This window comes from Panthera uncia, chromosome A2, assembly GCF_023721935.1.
Source record: "Panthera uncia isolate 11264 chromosome A2, Puncia_PCG_1.0, whole genome shotgun sequence".
NCBI classification, from domain to species: domain Eukaryota; kingdom Metazoa; phylum Chordata; class Mammalia; order Carnivora; family Felidae; genus Panthera; species Panthera uncia.
This window is the reverse complement of record NC_064816.1, coordinates 131083067-131110062: the sequence shown is the minus strand read 5'-3', so window position 1 is coordinate 131110062 and position 26996 is coordinate 131083067. Positions and strand designations below refer to the sequence as shown.

The 26996-nt window shown below is 39.8% G+C and overlaps 1 long non-coding RNA gene and 1 pseudogene across 1 annotated transcript; one reads left to right on the top strand and one right to left on the bottom strand.

Moving 5' to 3' along the window:
- Positions 1-11413: 11413 nt before the first annotated feature.
- LOC125930084 (FAU ubiquitin-like and ribosomal protein S30) lies at positions 11414-11810 on the bottom strand (annotated as a pseudogene).
- A 1070-nt stretch (positions 11811-12880) lies between these two features.
- LOC125930082 (uncharacterized) lies at positions 12881-25197 on the top strand. The gene is made up of 3 exons (XR_007460058.1): positions 12881-13148; positions 20487-20621; positions 24847-25197. It is a non-coding gene; the product is annotated as an uncharacterized LOC125930082 (long non-coding RNA).
- The last annotated feature ends 1799 nt before the right edge of the window (positions 25198-26996 follow it).

The following is a 26996-nucleotide window of genomic DNA, read 5'->3' as shown; positions in this document are numbered from 1 at the left end:
CTTAAATACTTCAAGGACATTTCTTACCTAACAGTACAATTTTCAATATCAGAAAATTGATATATTAGCATTGTATTGATACAACACTAGTTGCTAATCAATAGACTGTATTCAAGTTTTCTCCATCTGTCTCAATAATGTCCTCTGTAGGGAAAGGACTCAAGTATGATACCTGAATGCGTTTAGTGGTCAGGTCTCCTCAGTCTGCTTTAATCTGGAAGACTTTTTGTCTGTCCTTACCTGTCATGACCTGGACATTTTTCATAAGTATAGCTCAGCTGTTTTTGTTCAGTGATCTTAAACTTAGGTTCTCAAATTTTTTGTTTTAATATTTTAGGGGAAATAGCCTTCCTGTTTCTCAGACTAACTTAAAACTGCATCTAATATTGCATTCATTTCCCCTCCACAGACCTAATTCTCCTCCATATCCTATATCTGTAAAAAGGGGTCATCATTTTACCAGCTTTTTAATCCAGAAACCTAAGCATTGCCCTCCTCCTTCTCATTCAGCTTCCCTGACAGAAGTGCTATAAAGAGATTTTTGTAGTTCTGCTCTCTTCTCCCCTCACCACTACCCCTGAGTTCCAGCCCTCCTGTCTTCTCACTTCCAGTAGCCTCCATCTGGTCTCTACTGTGTCCACCTTTCCACATCTTCCCCTCCCCATGATTAGTCCTTCCTCCCTAACACTCCCAAAGCAATTCTTTACATCTAAACCAGGAATCAGTGGTTGAGCATCCAACTCTTGATTTCGGCTCAGGTCATGATCTCACAGTTGGTAAGTTAGAGTGCTGAGTCAGGCTCTGCACTGACAGCAGGGAGCCTGCTTGAGATATTCTCTCTCTCTCTCTCTCTCTCTCTCTCGCCCCTTCCCTGCTCGCTCGCTCTCTCTCTCTCTCTCTCTCTCGCTTTCTCCAAATAAATAAATAAAATTTTAAAGAAACATAAATTTTTCAGTGTTTCCCTATTAGTAAAGATACTTAAAGGATTACACAGAGTTTGTGGGAGAAATTACAGATGCCTTTTTAGTGCACCAGAGTCTGCCTCTCTGGCTTTAATGCCCAGCTCTCCCTCTGTACCTCCCAAGCTGCAGTCATATTGAACTACTTGGAAACTTCCAAACAACTGTGCTGGTTTATGCCTTAGAGCCTTCACATATATCACTCCCTTAGCCTTAAATATGTTCCTCCCTCCCCAACTACACATTCTTTTTTAAAAATTTTTTTTAAATGTTTGTTTATTTTCTGAGAGAGAGAGAGAGAGACAGAGAGTGCAAGCTGGGGAGGGGCAGAGAGCGAGGGAGACAGAATGTGAAGCAGGCTCCAGACTCTGAGCTGTCAGCATAGAGCCCAATGCGGGGTTCACTCACGAACCGTGAGATCATGACCTGAGCCAAAGTCGGACGCTTAACCAACTGAGCCACGCAGGCACCCCCCCTTTTTAAAAAATTTTTTTTTTCCCATGCATTCTTTTTTACTCATCTGATTGCTATTCTTCCATTAAGACTCAGCTCAAATAGCACTTCTTCTGACAAGACTTTCCTACCCTCATCTCCCACCTCCAACAATGAGATTTTGTTCTTTTTACTATGAGCTCTGAAAAGGAAAAAACTTTGCACCAATCCTAACAGCCAGAGAACACTTTCTGGTAAACTAAGCCATTCCTGAACCAAACCAGCAGTCCAGAAGACAGAACTCAATGCACCACCCTAAAGAGCAAAAAGGGCTCTTTTAGTTTATTCTCCCTGTTTGGTCCTGCCATAGTTAGCTTCGTCTCTGACTATTCCAAGGTGTTTACTTGTGTGACTGGTTGAGTGAAGTTTCTTATGATGTCGTTACTACACTTACAAACAGAGGCTTTTCCTCCCGGGAATAGATTCCTGGCTGTCCTTTAAAAATTACATCAGTGCTAATATATACGTAAATCACAGAAGTTGGCATTGTAAGAATAGTGAGTGGTAGCAGTGTTACTGCAGCAAAGGTTAATTCGACAGGAAAAAAGTTCCATGTGGTTATTATTGTCAGTATGTTCTGTAAAGTATGATAGTTGGTACATCTGGTTTATGGGCCTCTGACTAGGCTTTCTCTGCTCCAGGTCATTTTGTGCCTAGCAGGATGCATGGAACTCAACCAATATTTGTGAAATAAATAGTAGCTTTGTCCACCCTAGATATAATCAGGCCTATAAGTACATGGAGAAACTATTATTCAAGTTATCTGCTTCGAAGAAAAGTCTTAGCATTTAGCACTGTAGGGATTAAAACTAATTTTGATTTGCTTCCACCCAGGTCTCTGAGACTGTGATCAGAGCCTTGCCCTGAATCATGCCATAGCTCATATTTTCTATAAACTGACTCCAGCCTGTGTTTAGTTTCTAATTTACACTCCTGTAAACCAGTGTTTTTTCAAATCTGCCTTCACATGAAAATCATCTGAAGTGCTTTGAAAAATAATGAAGGCTGGGACCCATCTCTAGAGGTTCATATTTAACTCTCCCAACACTGGAATGTTTGAAATTGGGCATTTGAATGTAAAGTGCCAGGTGAAAATCCTTGCTGGAAAAGAATGTATTTTATTTCTGTCTAGCGTCTGAACAAATTTTCTTTTCAATTTCACTTTTGTATATGTTTTATTTATTGTTTTTAGAATTTGCACGGGGCTACCATGCTAGTTATGAGTTGCATAATCATTAGAATTTGCACGGGGCTACCATGCTAGTTATGAGTTGCATAATCATCTTTATATGACTGTAAATGTTACTATATTTCTCATGTCGTTTCTTCAGAGAATAGCAGCGTAAAGACACTGGAAGGATTTAGTCATTTGAATTCCCACATAGGATTCCTGGGAAAACATCAGTATAACTGATGACACTGAAGTTATCAATGCATAAATAAAGACTTGTCCTAAACTGCTACATTGTTTTGAGTGATGAAATGAAAGCTACTAATGGCATTTTCTGTTAGTTCCAGGAAAAGTGAAACAGCTAGGAACTCTAGTAGCTGAGTGGATAGAAAGTCTTTAACTGATGAATGATTGTTGAGTCGTCTGCTTCTTTAAGTGGCAACATGTCCAATCTTTCATGAAAAAATATGACTTTCATTGATACAACAATAAATTAAAACCATTAAGCATTATTGTCAGCCATCATCTTGCATAGCAATTGCAAGAAAAGATAATTAAGTAACTGGCTGTTGCACTAATGTAAGATTTAGGTGTCAATTTAAAACTTGAAATAAAAAAAAATACTCTTTTTATTAAATGTTGTTTTTCCACATTATGGTTGCTATTTGGCTTCTAAAATGATAGTCTAGGGGCACCTGGGTGGCTCATTTGGTTAAGCATCTGACTCCTTGATTTTGGCTTAGGTCATGATCTCACTGTCCTGGGATTGAGCCCCAGGATGGTGGTCCATGCTGAGCATGGAGCCTGCTTAGGATTCTCTCTCCCTCTCCCTCTGCCCCTGCCCCTTTCCTGCTTGCATATTTTTTCTCTCTCTCTCTGCCTCTCTCTCTCTCTCAAAATAAAATAAAATAAAATAAAATAAAATAAAATAAAATAAAGGTCTAAATTCAGTCCATTTTGGTTGGGCATATAAAAAAAAGAAAGGCTAAACAAATTGAATTATGGTTATCTAGATTTTAAAAAAATCTATTATAATTAAGATACAGTGTTATATTAGTTTTGGGTGTGCAATATATTTATTCAACTTTTCTAAACATTACTTTGTGCTCATCACAGTAAGTGTACACCCCCACCACCTCTTACACCCTTTCCCCCCACCCACTTCCCCTATAGCAACCACCAATTTGTTCTCTGAGAGTCTGTCTCTTTTTACCTTTGTTTGTTTTGTTTCTTAAATTCCACATATGAGCGAAATGATGGTGTTTGTCTTTCTCTGACTGACATTTCACTTACCATTATACCTTCTAGGTGTTGTTGCAAATGGCAAGATGATTTTTAAAAGTTCTAGAAATTCAGCCCCGCTGATTATAAAATCTCACGATGTTAAGCCCCTCTGGTTTTCAAAGCCAAATGTTGTGGGGATTTGTCTTCCCAATACAGGTCCCCTGTGCCTGGGGTGCCTATGTATCTACTCTTCTCCCTTCTCTGTGCTTGTGGTGGCCCTCCCTCTCCTGAACAATCTTGAGGTCAGCTTGATTCCAACCACTTGTCCATTCTTCCTGTGGTTTTTGATGTGGCCTCTTCTCTATGTTGAGCTGTGGAAAGTCTGTTCTGCCAGTTTCCAGGTCGTTCTCTGGGTTATTTACATTGATGTGTGTATTATCTAGGTGTATCTGTAGGACGAGGTGAGTTTGGGAACCTCCTCCTCCACCATCTTCCCCCTAGCAATCTAGATTTTTAAAACTTTGACACCAGATTAATATATTAAAAAGTCAAATTAGGGTTATGAAGACGTTTTTAAAGTGACTCAATCCCTGTACTTTGCAGGGAGAAGAGTGGGTGAGAGTGCTCAGAATAATGTATAATGGACCAAATTCAAGTCCCTTGTTCTAAAACATTATTAAAAAAAAAAAAACCATTTTGGATATCAACTAACTCTTACAGAATATTATCAACATTTAAGTGTAAATGAGTAAGAAACATGTGCACTCTGTTTTCCTTAAAATGCAATTTTTAAAAGGCTGGTAAAAGTACAGAAGAGAACAAAGGAGCAGCCGGTCTCCAAGTGCCCCCTGTACCCACACAAGAGCTGGCCCTGATTCTGCTTCTCAGATGGGCCCAAGCTTCTTGGCTAATGTTCTAGTGGAAGGACTGTTCCTATATATTCATCTCCAGCAAAAAGGTAAAGTACTAATCAGCTTGATCAGTGGTTGTAATACATGCACTATAGTGGTCCTCACTTAGCCATGGTTTTGTTTTTGTTTTCTGAGGTTTCAGTTACCCAAAGTCAGCCTCAGTCTTCTGAGATTAGTAGCAGTAGCCTAACACTATGGCACAGTGCCTAAGTCATTTACCTCATTTCCTCTTATCACGTGGGCATTTTGTCACTTCCCATCATGACAAGAAGGGTGAGTACAGCATAGCAATATATTTTGAGAGAGGGTGACCACATTCATATAACTTTTATTACAGTTTATTATAATTGTTCTATTTTACTATTGGTTGTTGTTCATCCCTTGCTGTGTCTAATTTATAAATTAAACTTTATCATAACTGTGGATGTAATGGAAGAAACATAGTATATATAGGTTCAGTACTAACTTTGCCTTCAGGCATCCACTGGAGGCCTTAGAAGTGTCCCCATGGATGGGGGGGTACTATATTTACAGAAAACAACGTGAATGTCTTAAATGTGTCCTGTCTCACATTGGAACATAATGACCACAAACACAGTAAAAGAGCTGCCTCAGAAGTTATATGACCCATTTGACAATATGCTTGCTTGTCACCTAGTTATCTTGTGGGAACTTCCTTGCCAATAATCTTTCCTCCTTGGCTCTGACTTTATGGTTGAGAGGTATCAGACAATTCAGTACTAGGCTTCAATTTTTTTGATCAATATTCATTTCTGAGAAGACTTGCTATTTCTGTGGCTCTGCTTGCTCATTCGCTTTTTTTAGGTAATCGAATATCCCCTTTGCAATAATCTATAAAATGCATAATGCCTCCTGGGCATATGTGATTTTTCTTTTAAGAGTAGCATAGTTGCACTTAGGTGTCTCTACGCTGCTTCTGTTGTCTGGCTGAGCAAGAGATTGTCATGACTCCTACTGAGAGTTTCTGCTGGCGAGTGCCACACTTTTTCTTCTTCCATAATCAGAGAGCATCTGATTGTTTAAAACCAGAGGTAATACAAGTTAATGGGTCTGGAGAGCGCCATGGGATGTCTTGGAGGGCTCCTCTGAAGTGTTGGGTTTGCATAAGGATTAAATATTGAGACATGGCTTGGATACTGATTTAGGAGATTTGGAAGAGAAATTGGAAAGAAAAAAAAAGTCAGTTTCCATCAGCCAGTATGTTCATTCATCCTGTATCAGGCATGAGAGAAGAGTGAAGGCTGTCAGCTCCATTAAATGGTCTCATTTGCTTGAGAGAAGTGGGTATAGTTGTGACAACTCAAATGAAGGTGATTTTGTTGAAGTTGTTACACAGTTGTTGGCAAAGCAGACTTGCTGCCATTCAAAGCAAAGGACACTGGGCAAACCACTGCAGTGGAGGTGGGTTCAAATGCTCACAAAAGAGGAGATACTCCATTTTCTACCTCTAGCATCTATAAAATGGGACAGGTTACATTTTGATCAAGAGTTTGAAATATCTGCTTATTTCAAAATAGGATGTTATTTTGGGCATCTGAGGAGAAAGGTTTAAACCTAAGGTTTTGTAGCAAATTTTACATGTGTTGGCCAAGTAGAAAAGGACTCGTGCTAGGTATATCCTTAGCCATTCACATTCGTCACCATAAAATATAGCCTCACTAGCACAGATGGAAAGAATGGCTCAGCTTTTCACAAAACTTTTAGGAGATACTGTGTGTGTGTGTGTGTGTGTGTGTTTAATATTTATTTATTTATTTTTGAGAGAGAAAGAGAGAGAGAGAGATGTGGGATGATGGAGGAAAGTGCATGAGCATGGGTGGGAGGGGTGAAGGCGGGGGGGGGGGGGTCGAATGGGGAGCGGGGGGGGGGGGAAGAGCAGAGAGAGAGGAAGACAAGAGAATACCAAGCAGGCTTCACAGTCTCAGCGCAGAGCCCAATGTGGGGCTCAGACTCAGGAACCTGAAATCATGACCTGGGCCCAAATCAAGAGTTTGATGCTCAACCAACTGAGCCACCCAGGTGCCCGGATACTGTGTGCTTTGTATGGAGTATTTTAGGATCTTAATCTGTTCAGATGAGAAGCAATGGATACTATTGTATCATAAACACTTAAAAAAAAATAGATGACCACCACCTAAAGGATTGCCAGTTTTTTTACCACTCTGATTTTAAAAAAGGAAGAAATAGAACTGTTTCATAAAAAAGGGTGCAGTATTTATCTTAGCCATTTTAAATATTGACGACAATGTTTTTCAAATACTCTAACCACCTCCAGATGAAGCACCCTGCAACATTGTGAATTTAGGGATGATATAAATTTGGTCACAGTGTGATCAGTGATTGACCAGCCTCGCATTTCATTTACCTAGCAAATTGTTACCCCCACAATCCATGCATCTGGAGTTTGATCTAGTGTATGATGGATTTTTACTTTGTGGTGAAAACTGTTTCAAAACCAATCAGTAACTCTTAGGACCCTACATATTCCTCATGTTCCTTCAAGTATACTTGGAAAGGAAGTATTATAGGCAGTGTCAGATCTAGAGACATTATGATTCAGAAGGAAGAATGGTAATGAGAGTTCTGAGACTGAACTCAACTTTCTCTGATGACCTTGCTTCCTTTCATAGATGGGAAGAAGGGATGAAAAGGACTAGCAATATTGGGGGTGGGTATGAAAACCTTAATTTTTCTAATTAAAGATAAATTTCTTCTTGAAAATTTGTCTCTTCCACATTAACCCATCTTGTTGGAGATGATAGTTTTACATAATTCCCTCCCCTTCCTCCTTTGCTTCTAACCAGATGGTGTGTAGGTACCAGAATACTTGTGAAACCTTGTGACCTCAGAGGGATAGTTATCTGATCCACATGCTGACCTGGGATGGTCCCTGATAGCTCTGGGTGCTTCATTCCCTGTGGTCATTATGATATTCTAAAGCAATGGGTTCCATCTGTATTTGGGTCAAGTCAACAGCTGTTACTATTGATGTTTGTGGTCCCTGTCATAGCCTCTGGAAGTGACATCTACATGCCTCATCCCCACCTGGAGAACCCACAAGTCCATGTACTCTCTCAACAGTTTTAGCCCCTGGTGGGGGTGGTGATGGGGGTGGAGGGGAGGGTTCTGGACCTTTCCTTGGCTTGCATAAATCCTAGAGAACCAGGAGCAAATGCTCCCTTGAGATTCCCTACTGACATAAACACAGATAATTGCTGTCTCACCCCATGTCAATCAATGCAGATCACTTTGGTGCCAGTTGGGAAGAGAAGTGTAAGTCCTCTTTGCTCTCAGATCTCTCCACCTTTCCTTTCCTCCAACCTCCACCCCAGCTCCCAGTCAGGATTTCCACCTTGGAAGAGGGGAAGGGCCAAAACACTATCAGAGGCACCACACTCACCTCATTTGTGTCTCCTTTCCTCATTCTCTGGTGCAACTAGACATTGTCTCTAAAAAGATCATAATGTACACCCTTTCTCCCCTATAGCTTATAGTAAATCTCTATGCTTTATGATTCTAGACCTTTAAGAGGAAGCTTTAGGAATTTAGAAAATCCTTTTCTTTCTCCAGTGCAAGGCTATTGTTACAGGAAGCCTATGCTTCCATGATTTTTGTACCTAACTTTTAACAGTTTATTTTGAGACCTAAAGATGAATACTTTCTTCTTTGCTCTTGGCTGGTTCTGCTTATGCTCTGAAGTAATTGTGGCTTCATTCTTGTTGGGTAAAGTGTTAGACAATAACAGTTATCAGAAGTAAAGATTATGTCAGATAATATTTCAAAATATCCTATTATGAAATTATTAACAACTTGCAATTATTCCCAAGTATAATTATATTCTTCTTCAGGGACAAGCATGATAGACAAGTTATAAGAAGTGAAGTAGGGGTGCCTGGGTGGCTCAGTCAGTTAAGCATCTGACTTTGACTCAGGTCATGATCTCATGGTTCGTGAATTCGATTCCTGCATCGGACTCTGCTGTCAGCACAGAGCCCACTTCGGATCATCTGTCCTCCACTTTCTCTGCCTCTCCCTTGCACATGTTGTTTCTCTCAAAAATAAATAATGAAAACATTTTTAAAAAGAAAGTAGTATTCAGTGATAGAGTGAAATCATGCTATGAAACAAGTTTGAACAACATAGACTTTCTGCATTTTAATTCATATGGGCCTAGGTGAAGAGAGGGACTAGGAAATAGGTTGGATTAATGTATAGCAGGCATCACATAACAAGTTATGATGTTAAATTTATATGTTGGCCAGGTTAGTTTACTAACATTACCCCTACTCTCTCAAGACCTTCTCTGAGATGCAAACATCTGTATTTGGTGACAGACAGCTGAGAGCAGTAGGATTGAGTTATTCACTAGGAATAACTCTGATTAATCAGCTTTAAGTAAGGACTAACTTCCAGGCAACCATCTATGCCATTACTAGAACCTGGAAGTTCCCATTTATATTCAATGTCAAGGGTGAAAAGCGAAATTTACTTTGAAACAGCAAAACCTATTTTAGTCTCTCCCTTACTTTCAAAAGGTAAGCACTTGTAAGTAACAACTTCACTTGTTTTCAAAAGATTAAGAATATACGTATCTTGTCTATGTTCTCTGATTTCTTCACAGGGGAAGATTGTACCTTTATAATAAGATAGAGTCTTTAAGAGGAGTGGCCATGCAATACATGTATTGTGTATCCCTGAGAATACCTAACAAATATTGGGTATGTTCTAAATAAATTGGTATATTATACTCAATTAGTTGATTGATGTTCCATAACTTCATGGTAGATACAGAGAAATTGTTTAAATCATTTTGCATGATATATAGAATTTAGGATTTCCCTTGAACTTTGCAAATGGATGGGCATTACATTCGGAGAGAAAAGGAGGTTATAGTCAGTGGTAAGGCTACTGAGAGTGAATACAATGCATTATGAGAGCATGAACACATCCATAATAGAAGGAGAAGCCAAATGTTGGAATGCTCAAAAGCAAGCAACAAAAGTAGTGATGTGACATGATGGAAGCAGGTTAGGTCTATATTTTCCATTTTCCACCTATGTGGAAGATAAATTGGGACCTAACAGTACAAAAGAAACAAGGTGCTTTCTGGCTTTAGGTACCAGCTCCCTTTAGATTAGAATTACTGAATTCTAATTTTTTTTTTCTGCTGGTGTTCTCTCCAATTCCCTGTGATGGACTCTAACAATGGCTGCATGTATTCTGCATTGTTGCCATGACATCGCCTGTCGTTTCTGATGTAGATAATGTGGCTTACTACCGAAGTCATAGTCATGTCTCCTGATTTTGTTATGCCTCTGATATCCATTACACTTAACTCCTCCCATTTCCTTTGCTACTCCCATCATATATTACACTCTGTTATTTGCTCCATGAAGCAGCAAGCTATTTCTTATCAGGGCTTTGCCAAAAATTATTATCACAGCCTATTACCCCCTTGGTTCCAACCATAAGTTATAGAGGGAGAGGAGGAAGCTAAGAAACAATCTGGATTTATATACACATAAACTGTTGTATTAGTTATCTATTGCTACATAATAAAGTGTCCCAAAACTTAACAGCTTAAAACAGTATGCATTTATTATTTCATGGTTTCTGTCAGTTAAAAATTGAGGCTTAGCTGGGTCCTTTGGCCCAGAGTTCCTCATCAAGGTGCAATAAAGGTGTCAGCAAGGGCTGTGGTCTCATCTCAAGACTCAACTGGGGGAGGATCCATTTCCAGGCTCACTCACGTAGCTATTGGCAGGACTCCAATCTCTTGCCGAGACACTAGTTCCTTGTCACATTTGCCTGTCATAGGGCAGTTCACAGCATGACAGTTGGCTTCCCTCAGAGCCCCTGAGGGAGAGAGTGAGTGAGAGCCAGCAAGATGAGTTAAAGTTTTTTTGTAAATAAATCTCTGAAGTGCCATCTCATTGTTTTACCATTTTAGTAATATTCTATTTGTTAGAAGCAAGTCAGCTGGTCTAGCCCGCATTCAAGGGGAGAGAATTACACAAGAGCATGAATACCACAGAGGAAAGATCATTGGGACCATGTTAGTAGCTGCCTACCACAACTGTGGAGAATTTCCCTACTTTCTGTTGACCATACCCTTTTAAAATCTTGAGTTCCTTATGCAACTACCAGGCAAACTCAGACAAATATGAATTTGGATAGGCTCTCACTCTCAGACTCCTGTTTTACAGTCTCTTCAGAAAAGTAATCTGGCAGCAATATACAAGATGGATTAAGGAAGGCTTAATGTGGGCTGGGGAAATAAACCAAGAGACTATCATAATAGTACCGATGAAAAGTAGTAAAAAGTCCAAACCAGGATGGTGGTAGGGAGCATAAAGGGAGATGCAAAAGAGACAAAAAAAAAAAAAAAAAAGGAAGAATCAAAAATACTTGCTTCCAAACTGAATACAGAAAATGGAAAGAAAGGAACAATGATGACTTGGATTCTCAGGTGGCTCCAGGCTTCTGCTGGCATTTATGAAAAATGGGAAAATTTGGAAAGAAGTGCAGGTTTGGGGGGAAATGGTCAAATTTGATAGGCTAAATTTGAGGTGTTTTTGTTTTTGTTTTGACTCGACTAAGTGGCTTTATTGGGGAAAGCCAGGATTACAGCGGACTTAAGAGTTGGCATTGAGGCCCTTCTTCTTGCAAAAATGGGCACAACACTGACAAAGCACCAGTTGTACTGCATCTGCCACTTGGCTCCGCCTGTCTGTCTTCTTTTTCTCCTGTTTCACCACCTTGGGAGTCTGCCCTCTTACTTTCCCAGCAGGGGCCAGTGAACCATGGACTTTACCTCCAAGCATACGCCTAGCTACTTCCAGGGTGCTCAGAGCCTCCTCTCCACACTGACTTAGGGTAGCCTCATCCTCTAGCACTGCCTGCTGGGAGTACAACTTGACCTTCTGGAGCGATGCCCTCCAGCAAGGCTGCATGAGCCTAGATCTGGGCGACCATGTCCTGGCTGGTCACTTGAAGGGTGTGTAGCTCCTGGGCATGGACAGAGAGCTGCATGTCCGCGACCAAACTGCACCACCACAGCTGCTACTACGAAGATGGAGTCAAGAAAGAGGTTTGATTTATGAAGAATAGATATAATTTGCCTAGTTTTACGTCCGTTGGTCTCAGGTACACAAAGACTTAGAAGAGTCCCATGACTTTATAGGCGCATAACATCTAGACAGCAGGGGAGAGTGACTGAAGCCAGGGACAGAGGTCAGGACAGAAGTTGTAGATTTATTTGCCATCAATATGGAAACTTTGACAGAAGATAGAGTCAGAGGAAGGCTCCAAGTAGGAAGGTAGAAGACAGAGGGCCTTCCAATAATACTCTACATTTGAAATCTTCCCTGGGAGCTAGGTAGCCTCTGCACTATGGTGGGGTGGAGCTGTGTGCCAGAATGCTTCTCTGTCCAGTCAGACGCTTGCCTAACAAGTGGATTCTGCCTTGACATCAATACCACCAGCGCTGTGATCCCCGCACCTGCCACGGGGAAACAAAAGAAGATGAAGAGGAGTAGACATGCTTTATCTGAAAGAAAAACTATAGTCTGTTCTCCATAGAAAGCTTGTAGCCTTTGCAACAAAAGGAAATAAGAGAATAACCCTTAAAATTAAAAAAAAAAACCCAAACAACAAAATGAAGCCAATCAACCAAATAAACAGTCAAGAAACTCCAAAAGTTGTTGTTGTTGTTGTTGTTGTTGTTGTTTTCAAAACTCCTCGAAATTATCAAACAAAAAAAGGTTATTTAAAGAAGTCTGGGGAGGACACCTGGGTACTAAGTGTTGCTTAACTCCTCCCCTTTTGTCTTTCTCCTCCCCATTTACCCTCCTATCATTATTTTCTCTCCTGTCTCCTCATTCTCCCTATTTTGTCCTCTCTCCCCTGCAGAATGCTCCCACCCTCCAGTCTCTAAAAAAAATTTTTTTTTAAAGTTAAAAAACATTGAAGTTTATTGTAGGACACTTGGACAGTATGGGTAAATGGAATGGAAATGCTGGCAGTCATTTTGAGAATCATCTATGATGTGAATTCTAAAATTGCTACAAGCAGGATTTTATTCACCATGATGCTTTCTTTTGTTTCCTCTTTTCATTTTCTTTATTTTCAGTTTCAGTTTCAAGAATGGATTTCTCCATGTCTCAGGGATTTTAAATCTTGAGGAGATGATCTTACCTCATGGCAGCCAGTCCAGTGTTTTTGCCACATGACCAAACCACTTCCAGAAGGACCTTGATAACCAGTTTGATGGTCAGATTGTCCATTTCGATGACTTTGTCAGTATAGAGTTTCTCCAGAAGTTCGCACAATGACTTGGCACCCTGGCCTGTGACATCATTGGCCTTCCAGGTATGATATGTTCCTGTGGGGCCAGGCTCCCAAGGGGCGGGAGTGTGAGGGTGAGGATAGGTTGGGTTATGGAGGGAGGGTGGGGTGGGAAAGAGGCAGCCTCAGAAGCAGGAGCTTAAGCTCAGACTCCATGAGCCTAGGAGGCCCATAGGGAGAGGACTCCTGACTCCTGGCAGCAGGCATGGAGAAAATTTATTGGTTTTCTCTTTTCTCTCAACTCATCTATAGCAGAGTCCAACAAAAGGCAAACAAAATGTTTTCTCGACAAATATAAATAAAAACAATAATAGAATTTCCATATTGTAGGATGCTATAAAAGAGGAATACTTCATTTCCAGTGTCTCTTAAAAATGAGGACTGTTAGTGTAAGGAATATTCTTTGGAATGCTTTTCTTTTTTTAAATTTAAGTTTATAGAATATGGAAATGACCAAGAGTATTAACATAAAACTTGATTATGGATATTTTGTAGGAAATAATTCAAAATGTCAAAAGAATTTTTAGCATGGAGTTTTTAGCATAGCAAAATGTGTTACAGAAATGTGTAAAAATGAATCCGTGGATCTATAAATCGTGGTGTACACATACAATGAAACCTTATGCAGCTACTAAAAACACTTCTTTCCAAGTTTTCAATGATATATGGAGGTACCTAAGTAGGAAAAAAACAGTATATCTTAAAAGCAAGGTAAAAAATTGTGATCAATCTGCATGTATTGATATGGAGCCATTTTCAAGACAGATGACATAGCAAGTAGGATTTTTCATTGTCACAAGCTTTGTTTTACAAAAATACAGTTGACCCTTGAACAGCATAGCCTTGACCCCCACATGGGTCCATTTATGCACATTTTTTCCAAAAACACAGTCCAGTAAATGCATTTTCTTTCTTATGATTTTCTTAATAACATTTTCTTTTCTTTAGCTTATTTTGTTGTCAAAATACAGTGTATAATACATATAATATGCAAAAATATGTGTTAATTGACTGTATGTTATCTGTAAGGCTTCTGGTGAACAGTGGGCTATTAAGTAAAGTTTTGGGCAAGTCAAAAGTTATATGCCCCTAACCCCTGGAATAATGCAGGGGTTATATATATATATACGTGTATATATATATATATATATATATACACGTATATATATATATATTTGTAGGACACTTGTAGGATATATATATATATATATATATATGTGTGTATATATATATGTATTTACTTGTCCTTAATGGCTGTAATATCTGACTCTTATTCCCCATCATCCCTGATAGAAGAAGAAATAATTTAGTCATTTCTAAGTAGACTCTGTCAAAGGCAGTGATTTCTCAGTCAAGCAAATCGAGATGTTGGATGCTGGAATTCTACCATACTGTTGACCCTGCAACACCAGATGCCTTCACTACTGTGCTTGCCACAAGGCACATGCACATTACTTTATTTTTTAATTTTTTAAAATATTTATTTATTTTTGAGAGAGAGAGCAGGAGAAGCAGAGAGAGGCAGAATGAGAGAGAGAGAATCCCAAGCAGGCTCTACGTTGTCAGCATGGAGCCAGCTGTGGGGTTCAATCTCATAATCATGAGATCATGACCTCAGCCAAAATCAAGAGCCGGATGCTCAACTGACTGAGCCACCCAGGTACCCCTGTGCATTACTTTATATAGTCAGCTCTGTGTCCAAACCTCACTGTGGGTTCAACTGATTGGCAGATAAGTTACATGCTTCTCATGGTTTCAAGGCAATGTTAGAAATGTCATTTGTTGTTTTGTTTTACTTCCCAGCTTCTCTGATATATAATGGAACTTATATAGGGTTGAAACTATTTGATAATGGAACCATAAGTGGCTACAGCATCATCCCTGTTAGGATGACCAGATTGGTCTACAGTTTGAGGTTACTAACAGTGTACCAGCCCCATGGTACCTAATAAGTGATTTTAACAATGCAATTTAATTATTCAACTTGATTATTCAATTTGATTGAAAACGAATGACTTTAGTGGTTAAGTTTCCCTTCCCAATTATGCCAGATTTACCCCTGTGGAATTGCAAATATCTCTCAGAATGATAACATTTGTCAAAGGAGACAGTGTATTCATTTAGCAATCACTCAGAGTATCCACCGAGCACCATGTGCAAGATAATCAAGTAGAAATCTATTGTGTCTTATATTTGCACAGTACTTAGATTTTGTAGAGCATGCCTACATGTCTTTTCTTACTTGATCCTAAAAATAGGTTTGTGAGGTGAACTGGGAAGAGATCCCCATTTCATAGATGAAGAAACAGGGATCAGAGTTGAACCATTTGCCCTAAATCAAACCAGTAGTATATGGTGATGTTGGGACCAGGACTTAGCTGAGGATATATTGGGTACTGTTTCTAGTATTTCACATTGTCACATTTTCTATTGACTCCATAAAGAGGCTTTTGTAGGGAGGCTAGAGAAAACCTGAGGAATGGGAAGGAGACATGTCTCAAATGGTGAGGATGAGGGAGGGCATCTTTTAGGAGAGGCTAATAGAGCTGAGGGCCCATTCTTCTGCTAACTTCCCAACATTGGCCAGGGCCAGCCCTCCATGAGTAGGTACATCTCCAGCTCAGATTCTGTACCTTCTTCTGTCCCCGATATGCTGCCTTTTGTGTGTCCCTGGCCAAAAAATACCCTGACCATTAGAAAAAAGTTACAGGTTATGAGATCCCACAAGATCCCACTTGTCAAGGAACACTATAAACATCTGTGGTGCAACAGCCTTGGAAAGGGAGCTTTCCTTCATTTTCAGAACTCTGTGAACCTCTCTACCTCTGATCTGTAAACACAGCATTCTCTTTAGGGCCAGAGACTTCTTTGGTGTGTGCTAAAAGGACAACAAAGACTGGAAAAACAAGCCCACTGATTCTGAGAAAAACCACAGTCTAAAAGTCACAGCATCTCTGCTAATATTTTGTATTCTTAATGTTTGTCATGGTACTTGGGAATAATTCACTAAGGCGCCATTAGATTTACATAAAGACAGTAGGCTTTCTGCAATCACAGGTGAGGAGCGGGTGGGAGGTAGGAGGTGATGAGAGCAAGGCTGTCCATGTAACACAGCGGAAGCCTCTAGTTTTCTATAGCAGCTCAACACCCAGTGTCAGCAAAGGAAAAGAACAAAGGGATGAAGACAAAAAACATCATGTCTTTTGCAGGAGAAAAGAGTGAAGGTGGAAATTCTGCTAAATAATTTTAACTACATGAGGCTACCTGTTTAGCGAATCATCAGGTTCTTCCCATGTGTGTCTCTCAGGAAAATGTTTTCACATTTGTGTTTGCTAAACTAAGCACATTGTGATTGTTAAGCTAAAGTTGTGGGTTTAGTTAGTTACATGTTTGTGTATTCATTTATACTTGGCTTTGTTCTAAAAATGCTTTGAGGTGACAGTGTCCAATAGCTCATTGTGCTTTGTGCATTGATCATATTTAGTCAGTTATTAAAAGCACAAGTGATCATTTCAAAGGGTACCTGTATGAATAGAAGAGTACAGATTTATTACCATAACTAGGAAAACATGCCACAATGTTTGTTTTTTTTTAATCATTAAACTAACAATAGGTCTGCAGCCATTTCAGCGATAGATGATGGTAGGACAATTTTAGATAAAAATGATCAACAGCATATATGCCCCAAAGGATCATGAAGGCCCATTGAGGCTGACAAACTCAACTGCCATGCCTCTGGTAGACCCAGAAGTGCATTCCTGTGATCCTCAGTCTCAGAGAAGTTTGGCCCAAACCAATGCTTCTTTTTTCAGATAAACTATAGCATAGAAGTGCTGAGATGTCACTAGAGATTGAACAAGATGTTTACATAATTACTGATCATTTCATTCCATCTCATTTTAATCTCAAACCAATTTGGTTTCTCTCCAAGGTTCAAGAACAAAACATTTATTATGGCAGAGTTGCAAAATGGCTAAAAGTGAAATCTCTGTGTTTAGAGAGATGGGTTTGAGGATTACTGCAACCACTTTCTAGCTAGTTCTGTAGCCAGTGCTATGGGTTTGGACAAGTCCCTTAAACTGTCAGTGCCTTAGTTTCCATATTTGAAAATGGGGTAATAATAACACCTACCTCATCATCTTGTTGTATCAAATGAAATAACACTTGTAAAATGCTTAGGCACAATGTGAAAGTTTGTTGATGTTGGCAACTTAGGCCTTTCAGATGCGAAGATATCTTAGTCCATTTGGGCTGCTATAACAAAAGGCCATCAACTGAGCGGATTATAAACAACAGAAATTTATTTCTCACAGTTCTGGAGGCTGAGAACTCTTAAGATCACAGTGCCAGCAGATTCGATGTCTGGTGAGAAACTACTTCCTGATTCATAGGCACTATGTCCTCACACAGCAGAGGAGTGAGGAACTCTATGAGGTCCCTTTAAAAGGTCACTTATAGGGGTGCCTGGGGGCTCAGTCGGTTGAGTAACTGACTTCGGCTCAGGTCATGATCTCATGGTTTGTGAGTTTGACCTCCGCATCGGGCTCTGTGCTGACAGCTCAGAACCTGGAGCCTGCTTCAGATTCTGTGTCTCCCTCTCTCTCTGCCTCTCCCCCACTCGTGCTCTGTCTCTCTCTGTCTCAGAAATAAATAAACATTAAAAAAATTTAAAAAAATAAAATAAAAGGTCACTTATCCCATTTATGAGGCTTCCATGATCATGACCTAATCACCTCCCAGAGGTCTTACCTCCAAATACTATCACATTAGGGATTAGGATTTAACATATGAACTGGGGGGAGGGAGGGAGATACACATATTTAGTCTATAGCACAAGATGATTAAATAATCTGCCCTCAAGGAGCTTGTATTAGTCTGGGCTCTCCAGAGAAACGGAACCAATAGCATATGGAGGTAAAGATTCTTTTTTTTTTTTTTTTTTTCCATCAGACATTTTTTAAAAGCTAAGACACTTTTTCCAGTCTGGGATAAATAGCTTTAGTTTCAGTAGCATACATTAAGTGGCACTAATTACAGTGGCAGTAATTATAAGGTGACTAACATGAAACCACAGTATAACTTTGCCACCGCCACATAGACTTGGCCTTCCTGTCTGAGCACATTTTTTTTAAAAACTGGATGCTCGCACCAAAACTATGCCAATGAAATCTGTTAAGGAGTAAAGCTCCTCTAAGTGGTGACTCACTAGAGTACCTAGATATAAATATAGATTCAGATTTACTGTAAGAAACTGGTATAGATAGAAAGAGATTTACTCTAGATATAGAGAGATTTACTATAAAAAAAAAAAAATCTGAGAAGGAAGCCGAGAAGTTTGAGACCTACAGTCATCAGCAAGCTGGAGACCCAGGAGATACAATGGCATAAGTTCTGATCTGAAGCTGAGGCAAAAGATAAGAAGACCAAAGGCCCAGCTCGGAGTCAGTCAGGTAGAGAGAAGGGATTCTTTCTTATTCAGCCCTTTATTCTACTCAGGCCTTCAATGAATTGGATTAGGCCCACCTTCCCTGGGGAGGGTGATCTGCTTTACTTTGTCTACAGATTCAAATGTTGATCTCATCCAGAAACACCCTCACGGGCATACCCAGGAATAATGTTTAACCCAATATCTGGATACTCTATGGCCCACTCATGTTGACACATAAAATTAACCATTAGAGTTTGCAGTGAGGTACAAAAGACTGATATATAAGTAAGTATTACAAAGAAATAAATGAAGTGTAGAATTAGAAGAATATACAAAGAGCTGTGAGAGTCCTGACAAGGGAGACTCCCATGAACCTGGGGTGGCTGGGGAAGGTTTCCAGATGTTTGGGTGCTTGGCCTGAGGTTTGCAGTGTGGGGAGGAGTTTTCCACGTGTCTAGAAAAATGGAAGGGGCACAGGACTCTGGGCCATTTCTCACCTACTTAGTCGCTAACACACTAGTCCAAGCAACTTCCATTTCCCCTACACTCTCCTGCTAGCCTTCTACCTGGACTCCTTGCCTTTGCTCTTTGTACCTCGACCATTAATTATCCACACAACAGCCTACGGAGAGGCCTTAAATCCATCAGTCAACTCATGGTACACCCTGCTGTCAATGATCTAGTAATTTTCCATAATACTTGGTAGAAAATTCAAAGCCCTAACACTACAATGCCCCATACGATATGACTCCCCATCACATCTCCCACCTAATTTCCTGTGACTTCCCTTCTCTGTTGTGGGAGACCTTCCGTGAGTCTGACGACCTGCTTTCGCTTCAGGGTATTTGTTTCTACCCAGAACACTTTTCCTACAAATAGTCATATGGCACTCTCTCTTACTGCATTCAGGTTTTCGTCCAGAGTCAGCATTCTTCAATGGCACAACATCCCTGTTGTCAGTTTATCCTGCTTTCTATAGTTTGTATAGTCAGTTTTGTTGTTGTTTTGCACATATCTGGAAACCTTCCTGGACAAGGTGATGCTTGAGTTGTATGTTGAAGGATGAGATAGCAGGTAAGAAAGAGGGAGAAGAGAATCCCAGGCCAAAGGAACAGCATGTGCAAAGGCTCAGCATCAAGAAATAGAATGCCACCTTGGAGAAATGCAGGTGGTTCCATTGGGGTAAAAAGTGCAGCATGGGTGAATGAGAGAAAGGAGCTAGAGGAAGACAGGGCCATCTGTTGACATACTAACAGTGGTGCCTGTAGGCCCACTGCATCTGCCAACACCCCATCCTTCCTCCTTCATTCAGAGGGGCTGGTCTCAGATTTCATGTCTTAGAGCAGTGTTTCTCAACCTTTTTTTCATATTGTCACTCCACCCAAGTCTACTTAAACATTTTTTTTCTGACACCACTCCCTATGAAACTTTAATACCACAGGTATGCTGTGTATGTGTTTATCTACTGTATATGCTTATCTGCACTTTTTATATAAAAATAGGATTTTCTCCTCCTGAAAGCCAGTTTTCACCTCTATTGAGAATGTATGTTTTATAATTTTCACTGATGGCATGATTTTGTCTCTGTCTTGTCTCCTCTGTCTCTGTTTCCTTCAGACATACAGTTTCCAGGGAGCATCTAAATACAATAGGATATCACAGATGTGACAATCTTTGAGCCACTCTAGCATAGTAGTAACTAAACTTACATAAAACTGGAGTGATTTTTCTTTAATACCCTGTTAATTCTGCCCTGTCCCTCATATCTGGACCACCTTATTCTACATCAATGCTTCTTAGTGGCATTTGAGACTCTGAAACGTTCCAAGGAATGTCACATATCAGATCCTTAGAGCTCTGCCTTCAGTGATAACTGATTTATTCAGATGCTATTTATCCTCAAAGTCACTCCTCTGTCTCCCCACCCCGACCAGGGAAGCGAGCTGAAAACACCTGCAAAGGGCACAGGAGGAAAGCAAAAAGGCCTCTGAGTAACCAGCCTGAATTCTACACTGCAGCAAAGCTTGTGTATTTTTTTTTAAAAAAATCAGTTTTTCCAGCTGTTGAATGTAAGTATTGAATCACTAAATTGTACACTGAAACTAATATTATACTGTATGGTAACTAACTGGAATTTAAATAAAAATGAAAAAGAAAAAAAGGAATAGAACTAAATAAAAGGAAAGATATGCCATGTTTATTTAAAAAATCAGCTTTTGGGGGCACCTGGGTGGCTCAGTCAGCTAAGCATCCCACTTCAGCTCAGGTCATGATCTTGTGGTTCATGAGTTTGAGCCCCACATCGGGCTCTGTGCTGACAGCTCAGAGCCTGGAGCCTGCTTTGGATTCTGTGTCTCCCTCTCTTTCTGCCGCTCCCCTATTTGTGCTCTGTCTCTGTCTCTCTCTCTCTCTCTGTCTTAAAAATAAACAACATTAAAATTTTTTTCAAAATCTTTTTTATACAATATCTATTTACATTTAATATACACAATTCTATTAAGATTTGTAAACTTATTTCCAAACTCATGATTGATTTGGGGTAGCAAAATAGAAAAGGGAGAAAAGGGCTGATGATAACAAGTAAAGTACAGAAAAGCAGTGCTAATCACGTTTAATAATATTAAAACATGTCAGTCTAGGCCCAGTTAGTACCGGGGCAAGTGGACCCAGGTATGTCACCAGGATTTTACTGGTTATAATGTTGTTCCTAAATGATCATATGACCTTTTGTTTAGGAAAACAGAATATGAATCTTATTTTCCAAAGCTTCCAACTAAGAATAAAGTTCTTTGCTTAAAATAATAAAGCTTCCTCTAACTGGAAAATTTAGCTATCCATAAGGACTTATCTCCATGAGGATCCTGGGCAGTGTCTGGTTTTAATAATTGCAGGAGCTGTCACATAGAAATAAATGCAGGGTGTTCAAAGGTTCCATGAGACAAAATACAGACTTTGCTCATTTGGAGTAATGATATATGGTATGAGTGAACCTGAAATGAAAAAATTAAAAGGTTATTGTTTTACGTGTCCAAAATTTAAAAAATATAATTCCATATCACAAGTAGTTTCAACACTGGCCAGCACATGCTGTGATAAAAGCTTAGCTAATTCCCTTGATGGTGATAATGGAAACTAAATGTGTACAGAGACTTACATCAATATATGTAAACGAGTTACCCAATGATTGAGCAGTGTTGCATAGCTAGCAGAATTGTGTTCAGGTTAATGTTGCCTGCAGAGATAATAAGCCATTAGGATAAATTCTTCACTTCCCCCTAATCTAATACCTGAGCTTCATTGAGAGAAAAATAAAGCAATATCTCAGTTGCAGTAGCAGTAGCAGTATGATGATCCCCGAAAAGGACTTTGGGATCAAGAATCAAACAAGATCGGGGTGCCTGGTGGCTCAGTCAGTTAAACATCTGACGTTGGCTTAGGTCATGATCTCATGGCTTGTGGGTTCGAGCCCCGTGTCAGGCTCTGTGCTGACAGCTCAGAGCCTGGAGTCTGCTTTAGATGCTGTGTCTCCCTCTCTCTCTGCCCCTCCCCTGCTCTCTCTCTCTCTCTCTCTCAAAAATAAATAAACATTAAAAATAAGAAGAATCAAACAAGATCAATTTGTTGAATATGGCTGGGTGATGTGGATGGGGGTGGGGTACAGACACATTCTGGCCCACAGGTGATCGATTATAACTCTTCCACCTGTATTATCAATAGAAAGATGACAATCAATTTAGTCACAAAGGTGGGCACTTTTCTTTCTTTTTCTTTTCTAACCAGTCACCCAGTTGGTTTCAGTGAACTTTTCTCAGAATTGACCGAGTCAGGTTTATGAAATTGATTAAATTAGCTGCTCAAAAAGAAACAGACTGAGAGATTTAAAAATAAAATTAACCAAAAGCAAAGCTTAAAAAAAAATCTTTCTTAGTATAAGGTAGTATGGTAAAAACCCATCAGCATCGAAGTCTCAAGGGAGAGTAATTGTGGGTGAAGAAAAGGGACCAGATCCAAAGGGAAAAGGCATGTGGCACCATTGGTTCTTTTTGCCTGCTGTCGCTCTCCTCTAGCCTGTGCAGCCAGTTGAGGGGTCCTCTGGCCTGCTTTCTAGACACCGGGCTCAGGAGGCTCTGAGGAGCTCCTTTATTTGGAGGAGATTCAAAGAAACTTTAAGGAGAAAGTGGCTGGTGATTTAACATAAAACCTTGACAAGGCGAAGGACTGGGTTATATGCCACAGCTGAGTTGTATTAATAAGAGAGAAACTCCCATTAATTAAACAATTTGCCCTGTTTCCTTTATTTCTATTTAACTATTACAACTTTAAAAATAAAAGCCTAGACTTGAAACATTTTTAAATTTTAGAGAGTCACTCTTGTGTAAACAGTCCTTGAATTCCAAGCAGTGAATTTTATAAGGTAATTTCAAGGACTAACATTTTGAAAATGCAGAATTAGAGGCCATTATGTTCACCTTTCTTAAAACTCTCTTCTCCCTGGGATAAAGAAATTGTGGTTTATATACACAATGGAATACTACTTGGCAATGAGAAAGAATGAAATATGGCCTTTTGTAGCAACATTGATGGAACTGGAGAGTGTTATGCGGAGTGAAATAAGTCATGTAGAGAAAGAGAGATACCATATGTTTTCACTTTTATGTGGATCCTGAGAAACTTGACAGAAGACCACGGAGGAGGGGAAGGGAATAAAAAAAAAAGTTAGAGAGGGAAGGAGCCAAACCATAAGAGGCTCTTAAAAACTGTGAATAAACTGAGCGTTGATGGGGGGTGGGAGGGAGGGGAAAGTGGATGATGGGCACTGAGGAGGGCACCTGTTGGGATGAGCACTGGGTGTTGTATGGAAACCAATTTGACAATAAATTTCATATTAAAAAGACAAAAAACAAAAAAAAGTCTCTTCTCCCTGATCTACACAATTAGTTTCTGGTTCTTTCCTACCTGCCTGACCACTCCTGTTAGCTATGTCTACTTTTTCCTTGTCAGAACCCACATCAGTGCATTCCCCATGGTTTTAGTCTTGGCACCTCTTTGCCTTCTCCCTCTAAATACTCTGTCTTCGGAGTTTGGTTTACTTCATGGATTCAACTATTACCCATATTCTATAAGAATGCTATATGAAAAGAAAAGAAAAAAAGTTTTCCAAAGAATAGTCCTTACACTAACAGCCCATGGTTATAAGAGAAACTGGAAATGAAATAGCCCTCTTTATGGTATTCTATGATATGAAAATTCTACAGTAGTCTTATTTATATTTTCCCAGAAATCATTTTACTTACCCTTGTTTGACTCTGCTGTGACTGAGTTCAGAGAGAATAAAGAACTCTCTCCATCATGATGGATGACCTGCCAACCTGAGTAAACAAGTTACTCTCAGAGATGTACTGTAGCACAACAACATGGCATTGACATTTTGGTCTTAATTTAAGTGAAAATGTGATTTTTAAAACTCAGAATTCATCTAATTTTTTTCATCATTGAAATTAAAGATTTAACGCACTTAAAGTGCTAAAATTGACACAACTTTTATAGAACATGTAAAAATATAAATGTATAAAAATAGTAGAAGCTCAGTGGATAACCTAGAGGTGGGTGGGGCTAGACTTTTCCAATCTGCTTACACAGATGGCCAAGATAGTCATTTGGTGCCTGGGTCTTTGGTAATTCATGGGATGGGATTCTCCTAGATCTTCCCACCTTCTATTCCCTGTGTGATTTCTGTCAAAACTGGACCAGTTTATCTTTCAAGTACCAGGGGCCCTGAATGTGAGCTGAGGAGGGCAAGAATGCCACCTAGCCGGGGTGGCAGGGATCACCTGCAGGGATCAGGTTGGAATTCCTGTTCCCATCAGGATCCCAGGGACTCTGAGCTGGGACTTCAGCTCTGGCTCTTGGATCTGCCTCTCACCCACCCCATCCTCCAAGCAGGATCTAACTTGCCTTCAACCACACCCCCAGCAATGGGAGATACTATAGGAATTAGACTGGAGGAGGCGGGAGGAGGAAAGACAGAAGGGCAAGGGGATGAGAAAGCTAAGGAGGGAGAGCAGAGGAGAAAGGAGAGGAGTTGGAAACACGCTGCTTCCAGATATCTTCCTCAGATTTCAGATGAGCCTGCCTCTTGTTTGATAACTTTGAGGACTTTTTTTTGTTAACAGCCTTTGGGTTTTTTGTCTGATTGGTTTGTTAGTTTGGATTTTTGTGTGTTTGTTGATTTGTTTTGTTTGATTTTTTTTTTTTTTTAATTTTAAGAGTTGTTTTATTTTATTTTGTTGCCAGGACTTCAGGAAGCGTTCCCAAGGCCCCATCTGATGCAAAGGCCTCCCCTGTGCTTCACCACTGCTTGTCTTTACCCTGATCCCAGCACAATGGCTCTGCTTGTTGTCTGGTTTGCCACGTCTGTTGTTAATTTAAACCACCAGGAAGTCAGGGACGGCTCTGTTTTGTTTGAATGGCATGCGTTCACCGGAAAATAATCTTCTCTCCAATGTAGAATCCTGAGCATGAGAATTCTCAAGACACACTAGGTCAAGAGTGAGAGGAAAGTACAAAATATATGTTCACTGTCTTATATGGTGTTTCTTCTTGTGAACATATGGGTATAATCGTGGCTCAATAAAAGATGTGCTCCAATTATCTCTCTTTGGTCCTCCCTTTGAAATACTCCCTAATTGGTAACACATTTGCTTAGCCACTCTACTAGGTAGTTACTACTTAAAAACTGGAGAATTTTTAAGAGTTTAGCAGAACATCTGGGAGCTGTGAAAACTGATTTTGGCTGAACTTCTCTTCGTTTTTTTCCAGTGTTTGGTTTTTTTTTTTTTTTTTTTTTTTTTTTCTATACAATTACACTTGCATCCAACTTCTGTCAAACCTGATTGTTCGGGAATTTTACCCGTAGTACTCTTATTCCTCACAGAACCCTAGAAACCTGAGCATTGATCTTTCCTGCTTGTCTCCAGCCCATATCTGAGTCTGACATTTATTACTTTCTTCAGCTGTAACATTTTAATCCATTCATAACTTTGCTTATATCTCTGACTTGGAGATCTTGGGCCACCTTTTAATTTATTCTTTTATGCATTCGTTCATTCACGTGTTCAACAAATATTTACTGAGTTGCCTTGGCATCACTAGAGATAAAAGATGAATAATGGTTCCTGCCCTCAAAAACTTTACTATGGGGAAATAGTCAAACAATCCATTAAAATACAACAAAATAATGCTATTTATTCATTCAGGTAGTCTCTGGGTTCCTACTCTGTCCCAGCACTGTGCAAGGCAGATGTTACAAATAGATTGCCATATAGGAGGAATACCTAATGGGGGAAGGGGAAGTCTTCCAGAAGAGATGATCCCAAGTTTGGTCCTGAATGATGAAGAGGCTCTAACCAGGGAAGTTGGAGGCAGAGAAACAAGGAGGGATTATTATGTTCACAGCAGAGGGAGCAGCATCTAAAAAGTTTTAGAAGGAAGAAAGATGTGCCAAGGGCATTGCAAGCTCTTGGCTATGGCCAGGAACTGTGTCATAGTAGCATTTATCAAATATATGCTGAATGAAAGAGTAGAGAGAAATAATGCTGTAGAAGCAAGGAGGGATGAAGTTTTTTTTAATGTTTATTTATAAATTTATTTTGAGAGAGGGAGAGAGAGAATCGCAAGCAGGCTCTACACTTAACACAGAGCCCAATGTGGGGCTTGATCTTATGACTGTGAAATTAAGAGTTTGATGCTCAACCTACAGAGCCACCCACGTGCCCCTTAAGAAGCCTTTTAAGTTATGCGAAGGAGTTTGGACTTCACCTTGACAATTATGGGAGACCATTGAAAAGAATGTTAGGATGATGGGGCTGAGAGTAGGGGTACAGAATAGATATGATCAGACCTGTATTTTAAATTTCTCACTTTGGTCTTATCATCAAGATTGACACAGGCAAGAGTGAGGGCAGGGAGCCCAGGAATGAAGCTGTTGCTATAATATAGATCTTAGTAACCCAGAATGTGGTCCTGGACCAACAACATCGTCTACATAACTCAGGAGCTTGTTATAAGTGCAGAATCTTGGGGCACACCAAGATTGAGTCAGAGACTGCATTTCATTATAATAAGTTCACTCAGTGATTCCAATACATATTAAAGTTTGAGATGCACTTATCTAAACTTAATTATGTTAGTGGTAGCAGGGTTAAGAAGAATGGGAAGATTTGAGAGGTATTTCACTGGAACAATCAACCAGATTTGGTGAGCTAATGGATGAGAGGGAAGGATAATAAACAGATGTAGTATCTCTAAGTGAAGAAAAAGGGTTGGAGAGAGAGCTGGTACTGATCTCTTGGGCCTGTACTTTAAAAAAATTGATTTGAAATCTATTCATAGAAGTAATAAAATTGTTATATAGCTAATCTCTGCTCTGAAAACCACAGCCAGGG